Source organism: Euphorbia lathyris, chromosome 8 (genome assembly GCF_963576675.1).
Source record: "Euphorbia lathyris chromosome 8, ddEupLath1.1, whole genome shotgun sequence".
In the NCBI taxonomy this organism is placed as follows: Eukaryota; Viridiplantae; Streptophyta; class Magnoliopsida; order Malpighiales; family Euphorbiaceae; genus Euphorbia; species Euphorbia lathyris.
Window position 1 is genome coordinate 13,740,095 of NC_088917.1, and position 20,750 is coordinate 13,760,844.

Here is a 20,750-nt window from a genome sequence, read left to right on the forward strand (position 1 = left end):
TGTCAACCCATTGAGAATATAGTTTTTGCAGAGAAAATCATTTTATGTCCATCTTTCAGCAGCACGAACACCAACACGAACATCTGCCTCATCACCATCTTCAGTAACAATTGGCTTTTCAGAAGTCAGAACAGAAGCTACCTTCTTTGTTGTGAGGTAGAACAACATCTTCTGTCTCCATCTTCGGAAGTGAGCTCCTTCAAACCGGAATGGTTTGTTGATCTCAGCAATCCCATTTGATTGTTCGATAGCCATCAGTAGTAATTGAACCGTCTTAAAAGTGTTGAAACTCGAACTCAGAAAACAGGAACAGACCGAACAAAAATAAATGGGCAGAGTCGCGGACAATGTCGCTTTCTTTAAGACGTTCGCGGAACTGCCGGAAATTAGCAAACAGTATGAACTCCGGTCGCCTCCAGGATAAAACAGCCCTCTATAAATACAATTTTGTATTGCACCGTACAAAAATCGTTTCTGTCTACACTCTCAATTTGCTCAGTTTCGAAATACAGAATGAAAATTAATTGTGTCTAATGGCAGTCTCACACCACCTATTTATACAGAAAAATAGAGTTGTTGAAGCTCTGATTTACAGGAGAGAAAGTGGGAGAGAAAACATGGGAAGGTGGTGAGACTGAGTTTTGAGAAAGCCACGTCCAGAAAATAGACGTTAAGAGAATAACGTTCAGAAAGACTAATTCAGAGTAGTAATTAATTAAATAAAAAATTAAATCGAATAAAATAATAATAAAAATATTATTAATTTTTTTCAATAAAAAATTATAGTATTTACACCAACCCAACCCGGCCCAGACCGGTTCGGTCGGCAGCGGCGGCGCGCGCGTGTGGTGGTCAACCAAGAGGTAGGTCCTCACCCTTTCACAAAAGTGGGTACCCCTTGGGGCACACCCCAAGCATGTGAGGACCTCCTTTATCAATATCTCCACCAAGTGCTTTGAAAGCAATGTGGGATTCTTTTCACTTGAAAAACTTAAAGACATGGGCTTATTTCATAAATTATAATTGGGTCAAGCCCAACAGAGACTAGAATGCCATATCAAGAAAAAGTTAAGGGGTCACCATCTTTATTAGGTTGATGCTTCTTCCTGAATCTCTCTATGTATTTTACAATACCATTACAAAACTATTTGTAAGGTCATTTACTCTTTTGGCATGTCAATTACAAAGCTAAAATACCTCTTTTAGTCTTTTTAAGATCTCATCTCTCTCTAGTTAGTTCTATACTTAGTAGATTCATTTACATGAGAATGAGAAAATAATATTCACATATTGTTAAGAGGAAATGACTCACATAGAAATGCTTTATTTTGTATTATTTATTGTCTTCGATTGTAGCAAAATACAAAATGGAACATACACTTGAACAAATTTTGGCGTTCACAAATAACTTAGAAGAGCTGATCGGATCCGGAAGCTTTTCTATGGTCTTTCAAATGGCATATTAATGGATAACTAGTGGCAGTAAATCAATATGAATAGAACCCGAAACATAGACAATATATGACATTTTTTCTTTAATATTTTATTTGGAAAAATGCACTAGTTCTTCTTTGCTTCAATTACTTTTCGTATTCAATAAAAAATTACTTTTCATATGTAGTTCTTTTTTTTTCTCAATATTTTCCTTGTCAAGTCTCAAGAAACAACATATATATTACAATATCTCATTATCTTGATTACCGAATGTAAAATTGAACAATTAAAAGGTTGAATAACAACAAAAAGAAAAAAACAGCAAAAAGAAAGCAATAAAAAATCTATGGCAATTTTTCTTAAAAAAATAAATCCTATGACAGTTATTATATAAGTGAATATTTATTAAAAAATGAATATTTTTTGACCAACATATATTGATAAATAATAGGAAAAAGTACAAAAATAAACCATGTGATTTGGGCCATTTTCTTTTTTTTTTTTTTTTTTTTTTTGGTAGAAAAGGAAAAGAAAAACGAATAACAACAAACTACCCAGGAATTAGCCTAGGGAAGCTAACCCCAATCCTATCTTCTAAGAGAAGATGAGAGATGAAACTAGGGGAAACAGGAAGGGTAGTAACGCCTAACGTCCCTTCATGGCCCGCCGCCGCCAAGCGATCAGCAACACGATTTGGGCCATTTTCAAACATACACTATATGGTTTAAAAGTTGGCAAAAAGGTACGTTGAGGTTGATTTCGTTAGCAAACACAGTCCAAATTGACTAAAATTAACCACAAAACAAAAATAAAAATTCAAACTTACCATCTCCCTCATCTATTTCTCTTCAATCTCTCTCCTTTAATCTTCAGTTCAAATTTAGATTAAGTGAAAATAAAAACAAAAACTGAGATCATATCCTGTTTTAAGGGGATATTATGAAGCTTGAGAAATATATGATAACTTTTTTGAGCTCTATGCCATAATAAAAGCTATCGAGAACCTTGAGAAGGCTTATGTTCATGATATTATCCTCTCATCTGAATTCGAAACTGAATGCCGAAAACTAATTGCTTATTTCAAAACCTTAAATTCCGCGCTTGAAGAAATTGTTCCAAGCATCGAGCAATTCACAGACACATACAAGGTGGATTCTCCAGCCGCTATAAACTGTTTGGTGACCTCTAGTGTGCCTGTGACAATTGAACATCGAGCCGCGACAGCTGCATCAACTACTACCTCAGCTGCAATAGTAGCAGAGTGTGTTCAGAACTTCATTACAACAATGGATTCCTTAAAGCTGAATATGGTGGCAGTTGATCAGGCCCACCTTTTGCTCTCAGACCTCTCGGGTTCTCTTAATAAGTTGAGCATTTTGCCACCGGACTGATACAGATTGACAGTGATAAGTGAAGATATTAATCATAAACTAATAAAAATGTTCTTCTCTAGCTAAACTAGAAAGAGTGAATCCCAAGATAAAAGGTATAAACCTTGAATTCTCAAAGAGAAAGAATTGATTGATAAAAGTTAGGTATCCTTACAAAAATAGGGGTTTAAATACATCCCCTAATGACAACAAAGACAAGGACTACCCCTACTAGGGTTACAATAAAGATTTCAATGAAAGGGTAAAATAGATAACACGCCCAGACAATTAGTACAAAGGTACAGGTACGGAATGCTAGGGTTGTTGGTGATTTTCTTCGTGAGGAAATAAGCCTGAGGATCCGCCTAGGAATAGATGTTGATACGCCCTCTCGTCACCCTAGGATCCGCCCTGATGGGTACAATCCTGGGTGCACATGCTGTTTGTATGGTATGTGGTGTCTGAGGATCCGCCAGGTTGCATTTGGGCGGTGGCTCTAGATAGGATGTCCGTATCATTCTCTCATTCTTTGAAAGAGCTGGACGCTGATTTATTCTTGTCAAGCTTCAAAGGACCATCTAGTTTCCATGGGCTAAGGTTATGGACGTTAAAAGCTGGTGACATTTTACCAAGCCAATTTGGCAAAGCTATATGATAGACATTGGCATTGCCCTTCTTGGTGACTTTATATGGCCCGTATTTCCTGGGTCGAAGCTTACTGCTTGGGGTATTGGCGAGTCTCTGTTTGCCCAAATAGACTATAACCTCATCCCCAACTTCAAACTGTAGGTCCCTGCGGTGTTTATCCGCTTTAGCCTTCAATTTCTGGTTTCTCTCCTGAAGAGTATCCTTCACCTCTTGGTGCATCTGTACATAATCTTTGGCTAGCTGGTTGGTGGTCACATTCCCTTTAGGAAGATGTGCTACATCAAGAGTATAATTCGGGGTCTTTGTATATACTACCTCAAATGGTGACTTCCCAGTTCCCGAATGTACAAATACGTTGTAGGCAAACTCAGCTTCGGCTAAAACCACATCCCACTGTTGGTCCCTTGTAAGGTTGCAAATATAGTTCCAAGGGGGGGTTAGGAACTATTTTACCTTTTTAAAATAATTTGGGCAGATTTCTTTTCTTTAAGAAAAGTTTATAAGACAGCGGCACTTAACACTCAGCAAGACACTGGCTTAGTCAACTAGTGACTAGGACAGCTTCATTGCTTAGGTCAGGAAATAGCACTTAGAGTCTATTCCTGAACCTGCTCATTTGTAGCGCACAACTCAGCTTGACCTCTTTTACTTGGTCAGTTTTAGTTTGTTTTAAGCAAGCAATATGAATAAGGAGTTAAGGTTTAGAAATACTTCACTCAGCAGATTTATCCAGGTTCGGCTTCTTCTAAGCCTACGTCCTGTCCCCGGAACACCTCCGAGATTTCAAATCCTCTACTGAGCTCTTTAAAGGTAGAGCCTCAAACCTTTTACAATATCAGCAATTGAGTATGACAAGAGTACCTTCCTCTATACTTCTACTCAATCCTAATCTCTCCTTTTACAATATCAGCAATTGAGTATGACAAGAGTACCTTCCTCTATACTTCTACTCAATCCTAATCTCTCCTTTTACAATATCAGCAATTGAGTATGACAAGAGTACCTTCCTCTATACTTCTACTCAATCCTAATCTCTCCGCTGAGTACTTAAAACTGAGTACTCAGCCTCTCCTTTCTACTTCTAGAAATGATAAAGATTTTGTCCTAAACAACAATTGCTAGAACACCTTAGATGATTGAAAAACAATCACTCTAGACTTTTACACAAATGAATAGACTTTGTAAGTGTAAGAACTTTGCTTTGCTTCTTGCTTGCAGAACTTGTAGAGATTTGGACAGCGTAATGGCTTGATCAAGTTCTGTCACTTGTGAAGCTTGTGATGGCACTATTTATAGAGACGTCTGGTCATTCGGTCATTTCGAATTTCGAAATAACCGTTGGAGGGAAACGGCTATGTGTCGTTGTCATCCTGACTTGCACAGAGCTCTTGGCCAATCACAATCGTGTATCTTCTTTCCTCGATCAGCACAGCAGATGGTCTCTCCTTTTAAGGTAAAGTCAACTGGACAACATACTGTGTCGTCTGAACTTTGCTAAAAGAAGAAACACTTTGTCTGGAAGTTTTCCTCTGCCGGTCTGCTGTCTTGTACGCTTTGCCGAGACTTACTCAGCAGCTTCATTGTGAAGTTGTTCCTGAAGGTCTTCTAGATCCTTCCGTTTGCTGAGTTGCGTTTTTGTCCAAAACGACAACGTCTTGACATACGCGGGCCGAGTGTACTGAGTTGTTTGACTTGGGCCTTGGCTTCCGTATTGGGCTTGGGCCTTCCAATCCTTATGACTTATAACATTTATACTCAACATTGAACAAACACATTAGTAGAATAAATCAACGCATTTAAACTTAGTGTGTTTAGAATATGTATTCTAATTTATACTTAAACAATTTTGTCAAATCAAAATTATGTGGAAAGGTGTTTCAACAAACTCCCCCATTTTGATGTTGGCAAAACTGTTCAGCAAGGAACTCAGTATGAGCTCCCCCATGATAGTTGACCTTTTTAATTATTCAGCAAACTCCCCCGTAAGGGTTGCACTACTGACTTAGTTTTAATTGCATCATTTAAGAATTTAAATGAGTGAGTCTAAGGTCAGTTTTTAGGTGTAGGTCAGCTATGTTACATATTCTATTTACTCAGTGTTAAGCGGAAGTTTTAGATATACAGAGCGCGCTGAGCAAATTATTGTTCAATGAGTTCTTTATCAGAATGTTTCATAAGATCATAGTATGATGTCAAACATGTTATCAGCCTATCATTTAGTCAATAAATGTTACAAGTATTAAACATAGCTGATTTAATTGAAGATACATAATGACTCAGTACTTAATAACATATATCATAACTCAGGATTTGAATAAGAGATGCAAATATGATATATAAATAGAAGTCAGTAATTACACAGCAAAATTTTTATAGATAAGGCAAATAGAATTAGATTACAAGTGACTCAGTCTAAAACTGGGCTAGCCTATCTATTTCTTTTTCTTGTGTTGCGATGACTGACTTCGCTCATGCTGAGCTCTAGCTGCATGTTCTTTCTCCCCCATTTTGTCAACTTCAGGGAGTCTGAAAGCATCAGTTAATACGGCGCGAGTCAGTTCTTGGGATAGCTCCTTAAGCTTCTCAGCGCTTTCATTTACGCCATCAAAAATGGCAACTCCATCAACTGATACCTCATCGGGTACTTTGAGATCAGCAGCACTGAGCATATTTACACTGAACGCTTGAGCTTTGCCTTGCCAGATAAGAGCTTCAGTAAGGCCAGCAAAGATTTGGTGGAAGGTTTTTAAGAGAGCTGTGTCGTAATATTGACGTTGAATGTTGTTATGACGAATGTGGTTGAAAGTTTGTTGTGCGAGAGTCATCATCTCGTTCTGCTTCATTGCGTCAGTATCCATCTCTTGCTTATTCAGATTAAGCAACCTTATAGCCTCACCAATTTGCTCTACTGAGCACTGACTGTACGACACTATTTGCTCGTTGGTCTTAAGTTGCTCAGTATGAAGCTGAGCAAAGAGCATTTTGATTTCAGATGAAGTGGCATAGTCAGTGTTCACAGCTGACAATTTCTGGACTTGTTGATGGAGAGAGTTCAGGTGTTGCACGGTTGTCAGCTGGATCTCAGCCAACTTGGCAATTGAATCCTGCTTAGCTTGCTGTGCTTGGAAGGATATGACGACATTCAGCAGATCCTTGAGTCCCTTAACTTCAGTGAGAAGCTGAGTGACTTGGGAGAGCTGGGTGGTCTCAAGAATTGAAGATCCAGCAGCAGGAGAAGTGGAATGTTGAAGGTCTCTGATTAATGCTTGCACTGAGTCAATGATCTTTTTGCCGGACTCAGTGGCATTCAGATGGCTTTGTGAACCTTCAGGGACATTAGTATGACCGGAAGGAGGAGGAGTGAAAGGAGTAACCTGGTCAGTGATTGGAATAGTATGCTTAATCTGCACTTGAGTTGTAGGAATAGTTGATTGATCGGCAGAGAGTTGAGTTGGAGAAGTTGTAATGTGAATACTGTCTGTGCTGACGGCAGAGGTGTGTGGAGTCAGCACCATGCTTGAGGAAATAGCATGAACAGTAGATGGCTCAACCTGACTGGTTGATGTTGCAGAAGCATTAGGGTCGGCATGTTCCTATTGAGAAGAAACAGAGGCTTGTTTTTCTAATGGCGCCGATGTAGTGGAAGTGGATTGGCGTTTGAAAAACTTAAGTTTGACGGTAGAAGGGTCCTTAGTTGTCTTTGAGACGACAAAGTCAGGAAGAGTTGGTAGGTGCACAGGAGGTTCACTGACTAGCTTCTCACTGGCCTTGACCAACTTTCGCCTTCTACGAGGTGGAGTGACAGTATGATCAGGTTCTCCTGAGTGAGAAGGGGAAGATTCTTGTTGCTCAGTATGAGGCTGGTCAGCTTGCTCTTCAGCTGGATCAACAGTGTGTTGGTCGAGTACTTGCTCAACTCCAGCGGCCAACTCAGTATCGGCATGCTCAACCTCAATCTCACTGGTCGTTTCCTCAGAGTCCTCAGCGTCATCCTGACCGCTGGCTTCTTCTTTTTCTTCTTCGGTACTGTCACCGTCAAGTTCTTCCTCAACTTGAGAGATGAAGTGATCATCTAGTTGTACCTCATGTTCATCATGCTCAGCTTCTGTACTTTGACACTGGGTGAAGTGAGAGTCACCCGGTACAACGAAGTCTGTAGGTATGGCGTTCAGTGGAGTCAGTGTTGAAGACTTCTGCTTCTTCTGAGGTTGCTCCATAGCTTCCTCAGTTCCAGGCTCACCTTGCCTGCTTCTTTTCTTAGTTGACTTACCAGCTGACTTCTGCCTCTTTTCTGGAGACTCAACGTTTTTGGAAGGAGTCTCAGCAGTTTTCCTCTTGCGGGAAGCTGGGGCCTTAGTCCTTCGCCCTTTCTTTGGCTCAGCAGTTTCATCAGCTTGGCCAGCAGCAGCAGCTTTACCTTTCTTCAAGGGCTGTCCAAACTTTAAGGCTCTCAGCGAGGAAGCTGTGATCTCAGTTCCTCGAGTCTTCTCCTCACCTTCGAGATCAACCTTATGGTCAATGAGGATTCTAGTGATGAGTGATCCAAGCCGCATCGTGCCAGTGCTTCAAAGGAAACCAGCAACAAGAAAGACTGGCATGTTGATGGGGGTGTATGTCAGCATATGCCAGATAAAGCTATGCTCGAAATTGGTTGCTGATGTAGTGCAGTTGATCTTCGGGTAGATGAAATAGGTCAGCAAGTAATGAGCCATCTTCTGGTGCTGACCCATTGATGAAGCTGAGACTTCTCCTGAGTGACCCTCAGGTTTGCAAAAGTTGTGTTTATAGTCAGTTTTATCCTGATCTCCCGATCTTCTCAGCCTTGCTCCTTCAGTTTTTAGCTTGAGAAGATTTCCTATGTAGAGAGGGTTGATGAAGATGGTTTTGTTTTTCACCTCAGTGCACAGGTAGTCAGTGTTGTCATTTGCAACTTTGAGGTTGTGGTAAACCTCCCTCACCAGGTCAGGATAGGTTTCATCCCTAACCGAAAACAGCCCAGTCCATCCATTCTGTGAAATCCACTCGCAGAACGGTTGTTCATTTTGCACGAAGTTTTCAGAGACCCATCTTGAGGGCTCAACTTTCCATTCGCGGACATTGTCAAAGACCTTGGAGTAGGTCCTGACCTTTACGGGTTTTCCCTGACTAGAGGTTTGGCCAGCTTGTCCTTTGCTCGACGTAGGAGGATTTCCAGTAGGTTCATCGGAGCTAGTCTTTTGGTGGCCGGCACTGGAGACGTTATAGGAAATCTTAGTCATTTTCAAGGATGGGGAAGGTTTAGAAGGATTTTGAGAGAGAAAGAGTTTCTTTGCCTTAGAATTTGATTAAGCGTAAAGAATAAAAAATGGGGAATTACCCATTATTTATAGAAGAAATGAGCGGTGTGGATTTAATCAAATCCATGTGTCAGTTTTGCCTCGGGATTATGTATCGACAAAGATCCTGGCATTTATGACACATACGGCGAATACGTCATCCTAGGGCTATACGCGTGCTATTGCATTTATGCTAACGGATTAATCACTCAGTATTTAGAATGTCAAGCGTTTGAAATTCTGAGAGGTCAGTGCATTATTTAAGGATGATTTTAAGTTCAAGTTCTAAACTAATTTACTCAATGTGCAAGTTTACTCAGTATTGTATATTCAGTCAGTTTCAAAAGATACTCAGCAAACAATAAATCATTCAGCATGTAATTCACTCAGCATTCAATATTCATTTAGCACAGGAATTTACTTAAGAGGATTAAACATACCAATTGCTTCTCTCAGTATGCTGAACTGCTCACGAGCCAGTGGCTTCGTGAAGATATCCCCTAGCTTCTTGCTGACTGTAGCCCTGAGCTACAAGCCTTGCTTTGTTTCTGACTACGTTTCCTTGTTCGTCCATCTTGTTCCTGAAGACCCATCTTGTTCCGATGGTCTTTTGACTCTTTGGATGAGGCACTAACTCCCATACATCATTTCTTCGAAATTGATCGAGCTCCTCTTGCATTGCGTTCATCCAGAATTCATCGTACTCAGCTTCAGCGAAATTCTTCGGTTCTTATACTGAGACGAAAGCAACATTGCTGAGGTATTTCCTGAGTTGATTCCTCATCATCAGGGTATTCCCAGCAGAATCAAGGATTGCACTTTCGGAGTGCCCTTTAGGAATCCTTATTTCTTTGGGTAGATTCATGTCTTGTGTTGTTCCTGTTTCAACAATCTCTGCAGAAGTAGATGGGTCAGTAAAAGTAATCTTAGGTTCACTCTTACTCTTGGTCAGCCTTTTCGTGAATGACTCAGTAGCTGGTTCTGAGTCAGCGATGGTTACTGAGTTTGGATCATCTTCGGTCAGCGGCTAGTATCTACCTGCAGGGTCAGTTTCATCGAACTCTACATGTATTGACTCTTCTAAAACTTGAGTTCGCTTATTAAAAACTCTGTATGCTTTGCTGTTTGTTGAGTAGCCCAGAAAGATAGCTTCATCAGCTTTTGAATCAAACTTTGCTAAGCTATCTTTGGTATTTAAAATAAAACATCTACAGCCAAAGGCATGAAAGTATCCAATATTGGGCTTTCGTCCTTTCCAAAGTTCATAGGGGGTTTTCTTGAGTATAGGTCTAACTAGAGCCCTATTAAGAATGTAGCATGCTGTGTTAACAGCCTCACCCCAAAAATACTTTGGAAGCCTATGCTCATCCAGCATTGTCCTGGCTATTTCAACCAGAGTTCTGTTCTTCCTTTCTACAACCCCATTTTGCTGAGGTGTTCTAGGAGCAGAAAAATTGTGGTCAATGCCGCTGGCTTCACAGAATTCAACAAACTTTTGGTTTTTGAATTCTCCACCGTTATCACTACGGATATGAGCTAATTTTAGGTCTTTTTCATTTTCAATTTTTCTAACCAAATTTGAAAATGTCTCAAAGGTCTCATCCTTGCTGGTCAGCAAGATAACCCACGTATACCGAGAGAAATCATCTACAATGACCAAGGAAAATCTTCTTCCACCCAGACTCAGCGGCTGGACTGGACCAAAGAGATCCAAGTGTAGTAATTCTAACGGACGTTTAGTTGAGACAATGTTTTTACTGTGAAAAGATTGTTTGGTTTGTTTTCCAGCTTGGCAAGCGTGGCATAATTGATCTTTTTGGAATTTAAGTTCAGGCAGTCCCTCAACCAATTGCTTTCTTGCTAGTTTGGCCAGGAGGTCCATGCTTACATGACCAAGTCTCCTATGCCATAGCCAGGAATTTTCTTCCTTCGTTACTAAGCACACAGTTTTTGAAAACTTTTTCTCTAAGTCTAGCATAAAGACATTATCTATCCGAGGGGCAGTTAAAATTAACTCATTAGTTTTACCCTCGTATATTTTACATCCAGTAGCATCAAATATAACTTTTCTTCCATTATCACATAGCTGAGCTACGCTGAGTAAGTTATATTTGAGTCCGCTGACTAGGGAGACAGATCAATAGTAGGGTTACCTCCGACGGTTCCTGAGCCTACTATCTTACCCTTCTTGTTGTCTCCAAAACTTACACTTCCTCCTCGTTTACGTTCGAACGTGATGAATTGAGTTTCATCACCCGTCATATGCCTTGAGCATGCGCTGTCAATATACCACATTTTTGACTTCTCGGCACATCTCAGGCTTACCTGCATTGTAACCAGTTTCCTTTAGGTACCCAATTCTTTTTGGGTCCTGACTTGTTAGGTTCAACAGGTAAAGCATCATATTTTATTTTGTGGCGACATACATTAATAGTGTGGCCACTTTTTCCACAGAAGTCACAACTGACTTTCAGTTTAGGATTTTTTACTGACTTGTCAGCACCCCAGTGCTGAGCGTGCCAGCACACTTTAGTAGTGTGTCCTAACTTCCCACAAAAATCACATTGGACTTTTCGCTGGGGATTTCTTCTCTGCTGAGTACCTTGGTACTGTGTACCTTGATACTGAGTTCTCAGCGGAAAATTGTTTTTGTTTGGAACCTTTAATTGGTTCTGAATGGTTGTGACATCCTTCCTCAGTTTCTTTGAAACTGACTGGACTTCAGAGACAGACTCATGAATGATTTTCATATTTTCATGCAAAACTGAGTTGTCTTGAAGAAGGTATCTGAGGTCACTCAGTTTGACCTCTTCTACTTCATCACAGCGCCGGCTGAGTGCTTTAATCTTCCTATTACACTTTTTAACAAGTGTATAAAGATCACTCAGGGTGTTACCCATTTCATTTCTGAGTTGAGAGAGTGAGATTACCTCATTAGATTGCTCTTCATTATCTGACTCATCAGATTGGTCAGCATGCTCAGAAATGCATGGCTCAGCAAGTTCGTCAGCCATAAAGCATATCTTCGCTGACTCGGTGGCCTCAGTTTCTGTTGATGAAGATTCATCACTGTCACTCCAAGTAGCCACCATTGCCTTCTTCCCGCTTTTCTTGTCTTTCCTCAGCGTGGGGCAGTTTGACTTAATATGGCCATCTTGATGGCACTCAAAGCATGTAATGGGCTTTGAGCTGTCCTTTCTGTATTTACTGTCGCTTGAGTCAGCCTTATACTTATCAAACTTTTTGTAAGGCTTTTTGGAATATTTGTCGTTCTTCCTGAACAGCCTCTTCATCTTTCTTGTAAACATAGCCATCTCCTCATCATCAGTTGAACTCCCGTCAGTGGAGTCAGCCTTCATGACAAGTGACTTCTGCTTCTTGTCATCAGATTTTTCCTTCACCTCAAAGTTCTTCATTGATATCTCATGGGTCAGCAATGAACCGATGAGTTCATCATATTTGTAGGTGGTTAAATCCTGAGCTTCCTCAACTGCTGTTTTCTTTGCTTGCCAGTCTTTTGGAAGACTCCTGAGTACCTTTTTGACTTGTTCTTCCTCAGTGAAGATTTTCCCAAGTCTCTTGAGCTCATTAATGATGTTGGTGAACCTTGCGTTCATGTCTGAAATGCCCTCATCATTGTTCATCTCGAACAGCTCGTACAGTCTCACCTGCTGATTCACCTTGGATTCTTTTACTTTGTTTGTTCCCTCGTAGGTGACTTCCAGCTTTTTTCAGATCTCTTGTGCCGACTCACAACCTGAGATTTTGTTATATTCTGCAGCATCGAGCGCACAGTGAAGCATATTGATAGCCGAAGCATGGTTTTGAAGCTTCTTCAGATCATCCTCTGTCCATTCAACCTCAGCTTTAACAACTGACTGGTCATCAACAACTTTCACAGGTACAAACGGGCCTTGGACTATAGATAGCCAGGCACTCATGTTTGTAGCTTGAATGAAGTTTTTCATCCTATTCTTCCAAAAGGTATAGTTTGACCCGAAGAATAGGGGAGGCCTGGTAATGGACAGTCCCTCAGGTAATATCTGAGTTGTCTGGTTTCCAGGGAGAAACCGAGTGCTGTTTTCGCCCATGGTATGGATCAACTCAAGGTTGTTAGACCTTTAGTAATGAGCTTTTAGGCTCTGATACCACTTGTTGGTCCCTTGGAAGGTTGCAAATATAGTTCCAAGGGGGGGTTAGGAACTATTTTACCTTTTTAAAATAATTTGGGCAGATTTCTTTTCTTTAAGAAAAGATTATAAGACAGCGGCACTTAACACTCAGCAAGACACTGGCTTAGTCAACTAGTGACTAGGACAGCTTCGTTGCTTAGGTCAGGAAATAGCACTTAGAGTCTATTCCTGAACCTGCTCGTTTGTAGCGCACAACTCAGCTTGACCTCTTTTACTTGGCCAGTTTTAGTTTGTTTTAAGCAAGCAATATGAATAAGGAGTTAAGGTTTAGAAATACTTCACTCAGCAGATTTATCCAGGTTCGGCTTCTTCTAAGCCTACGTCTTGTCCCCGGAACACCTCCGAGATTTCAAATCCTCTACTGAGCTCTTTAAAGGTAGAGCCTCAAACCTTTTACAATATCAACAATTGAGTATGACAAGAGTACTTTCCTCTATACTTCTACTCAATCCTAATCTCTCCTTTTACAATATCAGCAATTGAGTATGACAAGAGTACCTTCCTCTATACTTCTACTCAATCCTAATCTCTCCTTTTACAATATCAGCAATTGAGTATGACAAGAGTACCTTCCTCTATACTTCTACTCAATCCTAATCTCTCCGCTGAGTACTTAAAACCGAGTACTCAGCCTCTCCTTTCTACTTCTAGAAATGATAAAGATTTTGTCCTAAACAACAATTGCTAGAACACCTTAGATGATTGAAAAACAATCACTCTAGACTTTTACACAAATGAATAGACTTTGTAGTGTAAGAACTTTGCTTTGCTTCTTGCTTGCAGAACTTGTAGAGATTTGGACAGCGTAATGGCTTGATCAAGTTCTGTCACTTGTGAAGCTTGTGATGGCACTATTTATAGAGACGTCTGGTCATTCGGTCATTTCGAATTTCGAAATAACCGTTGGAGGGAAACGGCTATGTGTCGTTGTCATCCTGACTTGCACAGAGCTCTTGGCCAATCACAATCGTGTATCTTCTGTCCTCGGTCAGCACAGCAGATGGTCAAAGTCAACTGGACAACATACTGTGTCGTCTGAACTTTGCTAAAAGAAGAAACACTTTGTCTGGAAGTTTTCCTCTGCCGGTCTGCTGTCTTGTACGCTTTGTCGAGACTTACTCAGCAGCTTCATTGTGAAGTTGTTCCTGAAGGTCTTCTAGATCCTTCCGTTTGCTGAGTTGCGTTTTTGTCCAAAACGACAACGTCTTGACATACGCGGGCCGAGTGTACTGAGTTGTTTGACTTGGGCCTTGGCTTCCGTATTGGGCTTGGGCCTTCCAATCCTTATGACTTATAACATTTATACTCAACATTGAACAAACACATTAGTAGAATAAATCAACGCATTTAAACTTAGTGTGTTTAGAATATGTATTCTAATTTATACTTAAACAATTTTGTCAAATCAAAATTATGTGGAAAGGTGTTTCAACACCCACATCCTGGGCTTATCCTTACACTTGATGCGCAGTAAGTTTTCCAAAGTTCGGTTGACCACCTCTGTCTGACCGTCTGTCTGAGGATGGGCGGTGGTACTAAACTTCAGAGACGTATAAAAAAAGGCACACAATGTACGCCAGAAATGACTTAGCATAAAATTCTTGATCAGTGTAGAGGATGAATTCTTTCCCCACCAAGTAATGCTCCCATATCTTCAACGCTCTAACTATAGCATAAAATTCTTGATCATATGTCGCCCACTTTTACCTTGCTTCACAGAGCTTCTCACTGAAATATGCAATGGGCTTCTTTTCCTGCATCAAGACACCACCAATCCCAATTCCACTGGCATCACATTCAACTTCAAACAGTTTATCAAAATCGGGATAGGCTAGTACGGGTGTTGTGCTCAACTTTTCCTTGATCAAGGCGAAGCTGTCCTCTTGAGCATCCGCCTATTCGAACCCTCTTCCCTTCTTCAAGCATTCCGTTAACGGGGCTATTATGGAACTGAAGTTTTTAATGAATCATCGATAAAATGTTGCTAGCCCATGAAAACTCATGATATCCCCCACGTTCTTAGGAGTAGGCCACTCTTTGATATCTCTCACCTTTTCCCCATCCACTTGGATCCCATTGCTGCTAACTACGAACCCAAGGAAAACTAGGCTTTCCATGGAAAAATCACACTTCTTAGTGTTGGCGTATAACTGGTTGTTCCTCAACAAGTCAAACATTATCTACAAGTGCTCCACATGTTCTGCTAAGGTTTGGCTCTGAATCAGAATATCATCAAAATACACCACTACAAATTTTCCAATTACCGGGCGAAGCACCTGATTCATCAGTCTCATAAATGTACTGGGGGTGTTAGCCATCCCAAATGGCATCACTAGCCACTCATACAATCCATCTCTGGTCTTGAAGGCAGTCTTCCACTCATCCCCAGCTCGAATTTGTATCTGATGATAACCACTCCTAAGATCAATCTTGGAGAAGACTTTGGATCCGCCAAGTTGATCCAGCATATCATCCAGCCTTGGGATAGAAAACTTGTACTTGATAGTGATCTTGTTAATAGTCCTGCTGTCTACACACATCCGCCAAGACCCATCCTCCTTGGGCGTAAGTAAAGTTGGAACAGCGCATGGACTCATGCTCTCCCTGACATATCCCACCTCGATGAGCTCCTCCACCTTCTGTCTCATGATGCCATTCTCCTTTGGACTCATTCGATAATATGGGAGACTTGGTAAACTAGCCCCAGGTACAAGATCAATATGATTTTGAATGTCCCTCAAAGGTGGCAAGCCACTTGGCAACTCTTCAGGGAACATGTCTCGATATTCGCCAAGCAGGCATCCGACATTTCATCTCCGCCCTCTTGGGATGCTACGTGATTCGCCTTAACCATCACAACATACACTAGCTGACTCTCATCACATTCGCTTATAAAAAAGATTTATGTGTGGGACAGACTATCAAAGTGGATTTCTCATTGATCTTTGGCTCTTTTATCATGGGCGTAAGTACAAACTTTACCCCATCCTTTATAAATCTATAAGTATTCCTTCTTCCTGCATGGATGGCGTCTCTATCAAACTGCCATGGTCTTCCCAATAAGAGGTGGAAAACGTCTATATCAACCACATCACAATAGACTTCATCTCTATAATCACTAATCTCAACGGGCACTTTACACCTCTGGTTCACTCTAAGTTCACCCACGTTCTTGATCCATCCAACCCTATAGGGGTTAGGATGTGCCTCCGCCAACAGTCTGAATTTCCGAACAGCGTTGCTGCTCACAATATTCTCTTGGCTGCCACTATCTATTATAACATTACGTCACCCTCCTTTCACAAGGCATCGAGTCCTGAATAGTTGGTGCCTCTGATCTTCCTCTATCCTGCTAGAGACTAACATACACCTTACCACGTGAATGGAGTGTCTCTCTTCATCTGCCTCATCATCCTTACCATCTAGGGGCTCACAAAACACTTCATCCCCTTCTTCATAGTCATCCTCATATCTCTCCACCACGTTGGCACTCTTCCTCCTAGGGCACTCGTTGGACCTATAACTTGGTTCATTGCACCTAAAACATTTAAAAGGTGCTGGCTTGGCATATGGATTATTGCTCTTAGGTACAGGCCCCTCTTTGTAAGGTCTGGTATCTCCCCCAGATCCACTTCCCACATTGCTAGCCTTTGCCCCACTGGCACTCGCCAATTGTTTGCCTCTATCATGGTACTTCACACTATCTTTTCCCCTAGGCGTATGATCGACAGTGGCGGATCTCCTGGATCTCACAGTCAGTTGTGATTCGGGCTTAAGAGCTAAATTCCTGGCATCCTGCACTCGACCACCATCTGAGTGCCAATATGATCATGGATGTTGTATCTCAACCCTTCTAGATACCTAGAAGTCTTTCGACTTTCGGTTTCCGACAAGTTAGCCCTTACCAAAAGTCTCAAGAAGTCTGAAGTATACTCATGGACACTTCAGTTTCCTTAAGAGCATCCCCTATAGGAACTGTAAATGTACCGCTCATAATCTGGCGGTAGGAACCGCTCCCTCGGCATCACCTTCATCCGTAGCCAAGATCTAAACGGATCTCCCCCCCTCTCCTTCTTTCTTCCCTCACCTGATCCCACCAAACTGATGTGCCACCCTTTAAACGATATGCTACTAGCTTCACCTTCCTTTCATCAGGAATCCCAGTATACTCAAAGAAACTCTCCACTTCAGATAACCAGTCTAGGAACCCTTCTATATCTAACTAACCTCGAAAGGTTGGTAAGTCTATTTTTAGTTTAAAAGCATCATCTCTATCAAAGTTCCCTAGACCCGGGTCCGCTTTAGTAACATCCACACGTTGGTTGCCAATGGGACCAACATCCCTCATATTTCTAGAGCTGCCATCATCCCAAATACCCTCAAAATCATCACTTTCACTATCTGTGTTATGCACAAGGATATAGTTGAGTCTTCTTACCTTAGGGTCCTTAGGACCCATTGATGCGTACGGCGCCTAGGTAGAGCTTATGAAATGTATATTATGATAAGTTCGTTATGACTACGGATGTGATCTTCCTAAATGCTCTATCTCTACTAGACGCTACTACTTAGGGGCAAGTGTACCCCGTCGTATCAAGTAATAATCCGGTTAAGACCGGGTTTCGAATCCACGGGATTTATAACTACAAGTATTAAACGACTCGGTTTTATACGTTATCTAAGAGGTGAATACTTTGAGTTGATTTGGGAAACAACTACAAACTACTCCTAACTACAGGTGAGACAGATTTATATAACAAAGACTCTACGAAGTGATACAGATAGGGATAAGTTATAAATATGATAAACAATGACTTCGAATATATACGGTTGATGATTTACTCTTGCAATGACGACTACGTGTAGTGTGACCGACCCGTGAAGTACTTAGACTACGTGGTTCCTAGTCAAGGCGTGTCTAATGCTTGGGATTATAAACTAGGGCCCGTAAGTTCCATGGCTTGTTAATTCCTACGGTTTCCGATGTGTCACTTCCGGTAAGGCAACACCTATATGAATCCCTAAAGATAGCCCGAATGGCGTCGGAAATCGCGTTCCCCTACACAATAATCAATTACGAATATCAAAACAAGTAGCAAACACCAACACATATAAAGAAGTAGAAATTGTTAATCATAAGTTATAAATATGGAAAATGTAAATATGGAATACAACCAAGCCTAGTACATAAGAAGAGTACAAGCTAATTAGCAAGTGAAAAGGGAAGAATCCACCCTCGGAACTAGCTAACCAGACTCAAAGCCGTCTCTTAGGACTTAGAGGTGGAACTCTCGAGCTTGGTGAACGAAGGTGGAACGGAACTTTGACGGAATGCCGGAATAAACGAACAAGCTCTCAAGGTGATAGAGTTTTGCTATGTAAAATCTGAATCTAAAATCTAAAACTATATAGCAAGAGCTTAATACATAAAATTCTCGATGTCTAAATGAGTGCTAGTCACTCTTATTTATACACATCAAGCTAGGGTATAATTGTAAGTTCACAAGATACAAGCATGGAGATACATTATTTTTGCAGAATTCCCATGACACGCCCCGCGTATGGTAGGGGACGCCCCGCGTATTGACTCATTTCGTCAATAATTCCTGCATATGGACCAAATTCAGATCTTGTTGTCTCAACCACGCCCCGCGTAGACTGAGGTACGCCCCGCGTGGTTGAGCTCCTGAGATTTAGTAGCTTGAATTAGGTCTATTATGCCACGCATAGCCTAAAGCACGCCCCGCGTATATAAGTCCCTGAAATTTTAGATTGAAGAACTTCCCATATACGTCCCGCGTGTAAGGTGGGATGCCCCGCGTAGTAGCAGTTGACTTGGGAGACCATGCAGTCTGACTTTCATGATTGATCTTATCATCTCTGACTAGATGTCTCACGCCCCGCGTGGTTGTTGATACGCCCCGCGTATCGGTGGGTTAGTCCCACGTGGTGCCTGTGGATTGAGCAATTATTTCTGACTGGATGTCCCACGCCTCGCGTGGAGGTTGATACGCTCCGCGTATGTCGGTGGATTTTTGCTCCTTACTCGTACCTGAAATACAATTCTTGAGAGCCGAGTTAGCTTGACGTTTTATTTTCTAAATTAATCAAAAATAAAGATAAATAACCGAAAGTACGGATTTTATTTTTATTTCGTTATTTTATTAAAACACTCTATTTTTGCAATTAAACTTATTTATTTTTTCCAAAATTAAACCGTAAATCACGCTAAAAGATAGGGACGAAACGCCCCTATCACCCATCTGTGGAGGTGGCACATTTGCTAAGGGCAGTCTGGACTGTAGTGGTGTGGGTTGCCTTTGGGGCTGTTGTTCAGGGACTCATTCGCTCCTCTAGTTTGGCTCCCCAACGGCTGGTCTGATCAGGGCTAGAACCTCTAGCTTGAAGTTTTCCAAGGAGGTTGATAACTCCTAGAACCGTTGGTTTGTATGTCTCTACCGTTCAATGCTGGCGTCGATCTGTGCGGCGAGGCGTTCCATCAGCTCTTCATATCTCTGGTCACCGGCTTCCATGGAGTCATGCGGTTGTCGTGTTTGTTGTGGTTGAACCATTTTCCAAAAGAAGTTTTGGGTCAGGGAACGATTGGTTCTGATACCAACTGATACAGCTTGAAAGCGATAAGTGAAGGTTTTAATCGTAAACCAACAAAGATGTTCTTCCCTAGCTAAACTAGAAGGAGTGAATCCTAAGATAAAAGGTATAAACCTTGAATTCTCAAAGAGAAAGATTTGATTGATAAAAGTTAGGCATCCTTACAAAAATGGGGGTTTAAATACATCCCCTAATGATAACAAAGACAAGGACTACCCCTACTAGGGTTACAATAAAGATATCAATGAAAGGGTAAAATAGATAACACACCCAGACAATTAGTACAAAGGTACATGTACGGAATGTCAGGGTTGTTGGTGATTTCCTTCGTGAGGAAATAAGCCTGAGGATCCGCCTAGGAATAGATGTTGATACACCCTCTCGTACACTCCTAGATCCGCCCCTCTCGTACACCCCTAGGATCCGCCCTGATGGGTACAATCATGGGTGCACGTGCTGTTTGTGTGGTATGTGGTGACTGAGGATCCGCCAGGTTGCGTTTGGGCGGTGGGTCTAGATAGGATGTCCGCATCACAGACTTCGAGGGGAAGACGAAGATGAAAGAATGGATTTCTAAGCTATCTAAGAGGGGGGGGGGGGGGGGGGGGGGGGGCAGATGAGTTAACAGAACAGTAAGCATGAAAATTGCACTTTGATCTGGAATCCTCCGATAGTTCGTTTATGGCAGCTTTGCCTAGTGCTGGTACTTGATTGATTTTGTTTGAGCTTGTAAATTGATGAGCTTAGTCACAATTTGTTTGTGGGGGTATTCAATATATACATTCCTTCAATCTCTCTCATCTCTTTCTCAGTTTTTGTTTTTATTTTTACTTAATCTAAATTTAAATTAAAAATTGAAGGAGAGAGATTGAAGAGAAAGAGATGAGAGATAGTAAGTTTGAATTTTTATTTTTGTTTTATAGTTTCTTTGTGACAATTAGATAATAAGAGGGTTAATTTCTAAAATAAATAAATATAAGGATAAAATTAACTCGTTTCCTATTGAATTTTGACTTTTTTTAACACCGCTAGTCAATTTGGATTGTGTTTGCTAATAGAATCAACCTGAAGGTACAATTTTGTCAACTTTTAAACCACGTAGTGTATGTTAGAAAATGGCCCAGACCACATGGTTTATTTTTATACTTTTCCCTAAATAATATCCACATAAATCAAGG

General features: G+C 41.1%; 1 pseudogene; it reads left to right on the forward strand.

Moving 5' to 3' along the window:
- The first annotated feature begins 347 nt into the window (after positions 1-347).
- On the forward strand, positions 348-20,283 carry LOC136203855 (vacuolar protein sorting-associated protein 28 homolog 1-like; annotated as a pseudogene).
- Positions 20,284-20,750: the final 467 nt, after the last annotated feature.